At 39.3% G+C, this 8,860-nt stretch overlaps 1 pseudogene; it reads right to left on the bottom strand.

Moving 5' to 3' along the window:
* Positions 1–6,075: 6,075 nt before the first annotated feature.
* On the bottom strand, positions 6,076–6,494 carry LOC108529433 (ATP synthase subunit g, mitochondrial pseudogene; annotated as a pseudogene).
* Between the last annotated feature and the right edge of the window lie 2,366 nt (positions 6,495–8,860).

Genomic DNA, 8,860 nt, shown 5'->3' on the forward strand with positions numbered 1-8,860 from the left:
TGATTAGAATTTATATCCAACTATAAAATTCAGTTCATTTTCACACATATCTTAAACAATTTGAACTCATTTAAACTGGGTAATTTAATTTTAAAATGTCAGTATTTAAGATACATACTTTATCATAAAGTATATCTTTTTGTCAGAAAGCAACACCTTACAAAAAAAATTCAACAAACATTTTCACACCTAATGTTGGTCAAGTGCTATATCAGGTGCTGGGTCTTTGAAGATAAACAGAACCTACTCTTGTGTTCATGGTGTTTGTCTGTAGTGTTTGTTGCAGAGCATTTGTAAACCTTCTTTTTGGAAACAATAGCTTTATTTTTTCCTGAAGACTATCCGCTCTCCTGTTCTTAATCTATCTGCTTCCTATGGAATTGACCCCGCCCCTGACTGCAAACTAGAGTAGGTGGCTCAGGACTGGCCAATCAGAAGGTCGAATCACCCTGGCCACAGGGATTGGCTCAAGCACAGGTACACTACCTAGTCAGGGTCAGTGAGACACAGTGAGATTTGGGAACAGACCCTTCCTCTTTTCCTTTAACTGTGCTACAACTGTATGAGTCCATTTTCATGCTGCTGATAAAGAGATATCTGAGACTGTGTAATTTATAAATTAATGGATTTACAGTTCCATACGGCTGGGGAGGCCTCACAATCATGATGGAAGGCAGCAGGCACGTCTTACATGGCAGCAGATAAGAGAGAATTGCAGAGAGAATGAGAACCTAGCAAAAGGGGTTTCCCCTTATAAAACCATCACATCTGGTGAGACTTACTCGCTACTATGGGAACAGTATGGGGAAAATCGCCCTCATGATTCAATTATCTTTCACCAGGTCCCTCCCATAACACGTGGAAATTATGGGAGCTACAATTCAAGATGAGATGTGGGTGGGGACACAGTCAAACCATATCAACAACCGTCTTGCCACTACATGTAGTTTGAGGACAAAAACCAACACTAACAAAAAGAGCTTACCAAAGGACAGAGGAAAACCAAGTCTGTAATGAGCTTGTCTAAAGCCAATAAACTTGGAATAAAGGAGGAAAAGAAGAAAGTAAGCTGAATGAAGGCAATTAGGTTGAGGAGAAGAGATACTGGAGTTTAGAAGAAGAAGAAATAGAATTTCAGCCAGATAAATACAAGACTAAAGGCAGATACAGCATGACGAGTAGGGAAACCCTCAAACAGTTCATTCTGGGGGACATAATACAGTGGTAATACTGGAATGATTAGTGAAGAGAGTGGAGAGGTAGGCAAAGGACAGATCTTGGAAAACCTTATTTCCCAGAGTAAGGAACATCACGCAGGGAACGGCAGGATCACTGATATATTTTAAGCAGGAGAGTGACATGGCCATATATTTGTTTGAAACAGAATAATCTAGAGGTGTTACAGAATGGGTCGGAGGAGTCTGGAGACAAGAAAACACTTAGAAGTCTTTACTCCTGTCTATTCCAATCACTATAATGGGGCAGAGGCAAGGAGAAGGCAAAGGAAAAATGAAACATTTATCTCTTTATGTTATTAAATTGAAGCCTAAAATATTTTTAGTCAAAGTAATACGTACACATGATTTAAGGGTAAACTCATACAGAGTGGTTTATCATGAAAAAGCAATAGTCTGCTTTTGCTTTTCTCAGGCTCAGTCCTATTCCCCAGAACAAACGACTTTTCACTTTTTAAACTGTTCACGACTACAGCTATTCTTGGCTGGGCGCTGTGGCTCATGCCTGTAGTCCCAGCACTTCGGGAGGCCGAGGCAGGTGGATCACCTGAGGTCAGGAGTTCGAGACCAGCCCGACCAACGTGGTGGAACCCCGTCTCTACTAAAAACCCAAAAATTAGCGGGGCGTGGTGGTGCATGCCTGTAATCCCAGCTATTGGGGAGGCTGAGGCAAAACAATGGCCTGAACCCGGGAGGTGGAGTTTGCAGTGAGCTGAGATAGCGCTATTGGACTCCAGCCTGGGCAACAAGAGCAAAACTCCGTCTTGGGAGGGGGTGGAAAGAAGCTATTCTTGTGGTCAGTCAGGACTGCCATATTCAGTTGTACCCTTACCAATCTGTACAACTCTGTGTGGCATCCCTCAATTAGTGCCATATCTCTAAATTATATGTGCTTACCACCATTTCTTCACTTCAGTTTTAGACATTATCAAGCTATCCATTTTCGCCTCCTCTTCTCTTTCAATAGATCCATATCTTAATACATTAAAAAAATACATTTGTGATTGCTATAGGCTGAAATGTATCCTCCCCAAAATTCATGTTGAAACTCTAACCCCTAGTACCTCAGGTTGTCACTGTATTTGGAGATAGACCCTTTAAGGAGGTGCTTAAGTTAAAATGAGGCCATTAGGATGGACTGTAATCCAATATGACTGGTGTCCTTACAAGAAGAGGAGATTAGGACACAGACACGCATGGGGGAAGAACATATGAAGACACATGGAGAGAAGGGACATCTGAAAGCCAGGAAGACAGGCCTCAGGATGAAATGAACTCTGCCCATCTTGAACTTCTAGTCTCCAGGATGGTGAGAAAATAAATTTCTGTTGTTTACGCCACCCAGTTTGTAGTTCTTTGTTATGGCAGCCTTAGTAAACTCATACTGTGATTAAAATTTTAGAAGTGTGTAATATACTTGTATTGCCTGTTTCATCAACCACAGACAATATATTTGATTCTCCATTTCTCAAGATGAGGGTTTTTAACACTCATTTCTGTTTGCTCTTTCTTACCCTCTCAGTTTCTACTTTTCATTTTCTGTACTTTCAAGTCAAGTTTGATAACATTTACAATGTATTCTGTAACCATATTTAAATCTTCTATGCTTTTTTTATATGTTGGTCCTAAAAATCAATAGTCAGTAGAAGTCATCGACCTGTAATGATGATGTTCACTGAGTAGCCAAGTAGTTTGTTTTTTGTTTTCTTTAGGTTTCCAATTGCCTTGTTGTCCTATTGCACTATTAATCCTAACAGAACCTTGAGGTCATTTTCAAGGATACTTGCAAACCTCCTGAATTTCCCCTTCCCCCCAGGTACCTCCTCTGGCTGTCCTCTTTTCTCCTGTTCCAATATCGACTGGCTACTTTTTAGGCAGGTAGGCACAAGCACTTTCTGTCCTTGCTGTGCTTGATAGGAGCCACAGGTGAATGCCTTCTCTTTCTTGGTTTAATCCTTCATGTAGTGGGATTATATCCTCCAGGAATTTCCTGGTAAAGGGTGTCTGAGAAGTGCATTTTCTTAGGTTTTATATTTAAACTTTTAAAATTCTGCCTTCATGCCTGATTAATATTTTTTATCCAGAACTTAGAAAAGCATTGTTCCAAGGTCAGCTAGCACCCTGAATTACTAATGAAAAGTTTTTACTCCTTTATAGGATTTTCTTAGTCCATTTTGTGTTGCTATAACAGAATACTACAAACTGGGTTTTATAAAGAACAGAGATTTATTTCTTACAGTTCTGGAGGCTGAGAAGTCCAAGGTCAAGGGGCTTGTGTCTTACCAGGGTCTTCTTGCTGCATCATCCCATGATGAAAGATATCATGTAGGAAAGAGAATGTGAGTGGTGAGTAAGGGGTGGGTGGTGGCACAAACTGGCTTTTATAACAAACCCACTCTGAGATAAGGTCGTTGATCCATTTCTGAGAGTAGGGCCCTCATGACCTGATCACATTTTAAAGGCTCCACCCCTCAATATTGTTGATTGGGAATTAAGTTTCCAACACATGACCTTTGGGAGACACATTCGAACCATAGCAATAACCATTTAAAAAAAAATATCTGGAAGCCCTTAATGTTTCTTTATCCTTGATGTGCTGAAATTTTATAATGATATGCAGAAAGCTAAGTCATTCTTCATTCATTATGTGGGATATGTAAAAGGATCTTTCATTTTGGTGACTCAATATTTCTGCTCTGGGAAATTATCTTTTATTATTTTTTTTTGAAATTTTTTTCCCTTCCGTTTCCCATTTCTCCCTTTCTTATACTCCTGTCAATCAGGATTCATTCCCTCTTTCTTACTTTTCTCTCATATTTCTCATTTCTGTTCTTTTCTCTACATTGTGGAAGATTTGTTTACATTTCAAACTATTCTACTGGTTTTTTTGTTTTGTTTTTTTAAATAAACAAGTATTTACTCTTTATATGTATGTTGTAATACAATGACTGTTGTTTTTCATAGCATCTTATTCTTACTTTATGTTACATTTTTTAAAAAAGTATATCTCAGGATAGTAATTCAAATTCACTTTAAGTTAACTTCTTCCTGAATTGTTTCTTCTGGTATCCCAATCTCCTTCTCTTTGTTTACCTTACCCTCTATGTTCATGTTTACAGTTTCCTGAAATGATTGGTGACCCTTAGTTATCCTTTTATATTTAACAATGAGGTAACATGGAAACCTGTTAGAAACACTGTGTTCACAGACTGAGCTTCTAAACTAGCAACCTATGCTTTAAGGTGAGCTGGTGGGCCAGAATGTGGAGGACTTTGCTCTCAGGCACTATTAGTCAGTTATTGCTGCAATTCTGTTGTATAATACGTAACTCTCAAAACTCGGTGGTTTACAGTAACAGCAAACCTTTCTGTCTCTCTCTCTCTTTCTCTCTCTCTCTGTGTCCTCTCTCTGCCCCCACTCTGCCTCTCTCAACTTGATGGATCTGTGAAAGTTTTCTAGATTCAGGTAGATGTGGCTACAAGTTGCAGGTCAGGTTTACGTATGCTCCACCTGTTTCACTCTGGGATCCATGGCTATTTAGGGCATGCTGTCATCACAAAGATGACAGAATCGTATAATGGCAAGTAAGGCAACATGAAACATTAAAGCCTCTCCTTATATCACATTGGCTATCATTCCATTGGCCAAATCAAGTCACACAACTGAGGCCAAAGTCCATGAAGTGGGAATTTTATTCTGCCCATGATGAACCTTGGCAAGCACTGTGGGGACGGAAGGAAGAATTATGAGCAAATCATATAATCTCACACAGTTACCAATGTCTGTGGTAAGCTACCATAGTTTTCTCTAGATTATTTGCTTGATACCTTTGGAGAGTGATATGGTTTGGCTGTGTTCCTACCCAAATCTCACCTTGAATTATAATAATCCCCCTGTGTCAAAGGCAGTGCCGGGTGGAGATAATTGAATCATGGGGGAAGTTTCCCCCATGCTATTCTCATGGCAGTGAATAAGTTTCATGAGATCTGATGGTTTTATAAATGGGAGTTCCCCTGTACAAACTCTCTTGCCTGCTACCATGTAAGATGTGCCTTTGCTTCTCCTTTGCCTACTGCCATGATTGTGAAGTCCCCCAAGCCATGTGGAGCTGTGAGTCCATTGAACGTCTTTCCTCTATAAATTACCCAGTCTCAGGTATGTCTTTACTAGCAGTGTGAGAATGGACTAATACAGAGAGGAATGCTACTTTTTCATTTTTCCAGGCAAATACCAGGCTTTCGTTAAAGATCATATAAGTTTAAGACAAAAGTTCATGTAGATAGAATAATAAAGCAAAAGCATCTGATAGTGCCTCAAAGAAAGCAAACATTGAATAAATGTTCGAATAAATAAGTAAATGAACAAAAAAGTGAATAAAAAGAAATGAGGCATGTTTGTTTGTTTGTTTGTTTGTTTTAAAGGAGCACTCAGAGGGGTCTGGAAATTTTCAAAATGTTCGTCCTTTTTTTTATCCCGAGTAGTTGAGACAGTTTCAGAGTCATACATGAGTGTATACCTTATCTGCTCTGTATTCGTTCTCTTTTAAAGTTGCTTGGTGACTACATTCAGTTTCAGTTTTTATCTTTATAATACATAGAAGACTAACTTAAAATTGTTTAACTAAGAAATGTTACCCTTCAGGATAATTTGCTTAAAAAATTTAGGATTTCACAGTATAATTGCTTTCAAACTTAAATGGAAACTATTTCACATTGTCAAGGCTGTAAAAAAATAAATTTTTATCAACCATCTCCCTTAAAAAAAAAAAAAGACTGGCTTAAAATACATGGAAAAATTCAACCACAAAGGTGATTTTTTTCTTTTTTTCTTTTTCTTTTTTTTGACAAACCTTATTTTATTCAGATAGCAGTCTGATCACACATGGTCTAACAACACTCAAATAATAAATCAAATATAACCAGATGTTAAAGATTGGTCTTCAAACATCATAGCCAATGATGCCACGCTTGCCTATGATCTCTCCAACATAAAACCACATCAACACCTCAGTGGCCACCAAACCATTCAGCACAGCTTCCTTAACTGTGAGCTGTTTGAAGCTACCAGTCTGAGCACTATTGACTATTTTTTTTCAGGCTCTGAATAGCTCTAGGGATCTCAGCAGGGGTGGGAGGAACCAGCTCAACCTTGGCGTAGTACCAAAATTGGCGTAGTGGCCAATCGAGGCTTTGAGTAAGTCATAGCAGCGTTCACCAGAGCCGGGGTCTTCTCCACAAGGTTACGGACAAATTGGGCCATGGTTCTGGGATGCAAAGTCTGTCGCCTGGAACGGCCAGCTGAATCGATTTTTTTTTCTATGCTTGTTGTATTACATTTACTAGCTTCAATATAAGCCTGGATTTGCAAACATTCTAGAATTAGAAAATATTTGCACAACAATTTTCTTTTCTAAAAAATTTAAAAACAATTATTATTTGATGGTAAATTATATTAAAAATAACTTATTTAGAGTCAGGCACAGTAGCTTATGCCACCCAACTGCTGGGAGGCTGAGTGGGGAGGATCTCTTGAGCCCAGGAGTTTAAGGCTACGTGATCTGTGATTGTACCACTGCACTCCAGCCTGGGCAACTGAGTGAGATCCTGTCTCTGAAATAAATAAATAAATAAATAAATAACTTATTTGATTAAGCTCCCTGGCAAAGAGAAAAAATAGAAAAGCAATTTGGGCAAGCACAATGAATTCTATTCATAAAATGAAGCCAACTGAGCAATGGCTGCAACAACCCTGATCTGAGTTATTTCTGAAAGTGTTCTTGTTATTAAGTGATGAATTTTGTAATTCAGCAATCCCAGTGATGTTAATGGATGCAAGTTTAAACTGTAATGATGGCATGTTGTCCATTCTAAAGGGCATGGTTTGGTTGTACCATTATGTTTACTTTGTTGAACTACTTTCCTCTGTCAGTGTGAGACTACTGTTGGAGAGGATCAAAGAGGTCTATATTCACATCTTAGCCTGAATATATCTCATTGTTTCTTTGGCCATTAATATTTTTGTATTTTATAAATAAAATTAGCCAGGCGTGGTAGCCCATGCCTGTGGTCACAACTTCTTGTGGGGCTGAGGTTGGAGGATCGCCTGGGCCTGGGAGGTTGAGGCTGCAGTAAGCCATGATCGCACCACTGCACTCCAGCTGGGGTGACAGAGTGAGACCTTGCCTAAAAAGAAAAAAAAGTTGTATTTTAACTAGTTATTTTTTCTCCCGCCTGTCTATGAGACAGACATGGGAAGATCTTACAGACAGGTGAATAACGTTTTTGTTGTTGGAATGTTTCAGGTTTATTCCTGTATCAGGAAGATTCTATTTTTGAGAGTTTAGAAACCCAGAAATAAGCTTGCCAAAGCATATTTGTGACAGCCATTAGAGCTAATCTCTGCATATATTTTGAAAGGGTAGTTCTATGTAGTAGGCAGCAAGGAAATTTGCATAGTCAAATTTTTGAGCTTAAAAAATGATCCCACAATATGCTTTTTGTGCAAGCTCAGGTGCCAATCAACTATCACTGGTTATGTAGAGAGAACAACCTTAAATTCGCTGTAGTTTCTTCCTTGGAATAGCAGTCTTTTATTCAACGAGAGGAGAAAAAAGGATGAAGCAAGGGAAAAGGTAATTGCTAAGTTGATGGTGGGCAGGGTATTTGGTTTTTTTTCTCTCTGTTTTTTTCTGCCTCACCTGATGAAGTAAGACGGTATCAGGCATGTGTATTAGTTTCCAGGGCTGTCATAACAAAGAACCACAAACTGGGTAGTTTAAAATGGCATATTATTCTACAGTTCTAGAGACTAGAAGTCAGAAATCAAGGCATTGATAAGACCATTCTCCCTCTGAAACCTGTGAGATAATCCTTCCTTGCCTCTTCCTAGCTTCCGGTGGTTTGCCGAAAATCTCTGCAGATCCTTGGCTTGCAGTTGCATAACTCCAAAATCTGCTTTCCTTCTCACTAGACATTCCTCCTGTGTGTCTCTGTCTTCACATGGTATTCTTCTTATAAAGACACCAGCCATATTAGAGCAGGGGCCCTACTCCAATATGAGGCCCACCCCACACCAGCATGGGGGGAACATACAAAATTCAACCCATAACAAAGTCCAGTCCAGAAAGGGCCTCTGTTCACCTGTATGGAGTCTGTGTAAATTGGGAAATATACTCCCTTTGGGTGGACACCTGCCAGGGTTCACAGCAAGAGAGCAGAAAATAAGCTGGATTTTCACTCTCCACATTCCCTGGGCATAGCCTCTTTATGTAGTGCACAAATAGCCCAAACTAACAGTGGCCCAGAGACTGGAAGTAGATGATGATGGCAAGGTGTGTGCGATAAGAGTGTTAGCAAGGTTAAGTTCGTGAAAATGGAATTTTTTTTGGGGGGATGGAGCAGAGTAGGAAGAAAAGATGATATTTATTCACTCATTCAACCAGTATTTATTGAGTATCCGTTTATACTAGGTGCTCTGATGTATCTCAAGGAACTTGATATACAGCCCAGAATGGATCGATGTAGGCATATTTCCTCTTCTGTTTAATTTTTCTACTTTTTGATACATGTGTCATGAGGGTGTGATGGGGGGAGATGGCTGACCAAAAAATGGAGTCCCAGACCTCA

The sequence above is a fragment of the Rhinopithecus bieti genome, unplaced genomic scaffold (assembly GCF_001698545.2).
Source record: "Rhinopithecus bieti isolate Rb0 unplaced genomic scaffold, ASM169854v2 scaffold_6151, whole genome shotgun sequence".
NCBI lineage: Eukaryota > Metazoa > Chordata > Mammalia > Primates > Cercopithecidae > Rhinopithecus > Rhinopithecus bieti.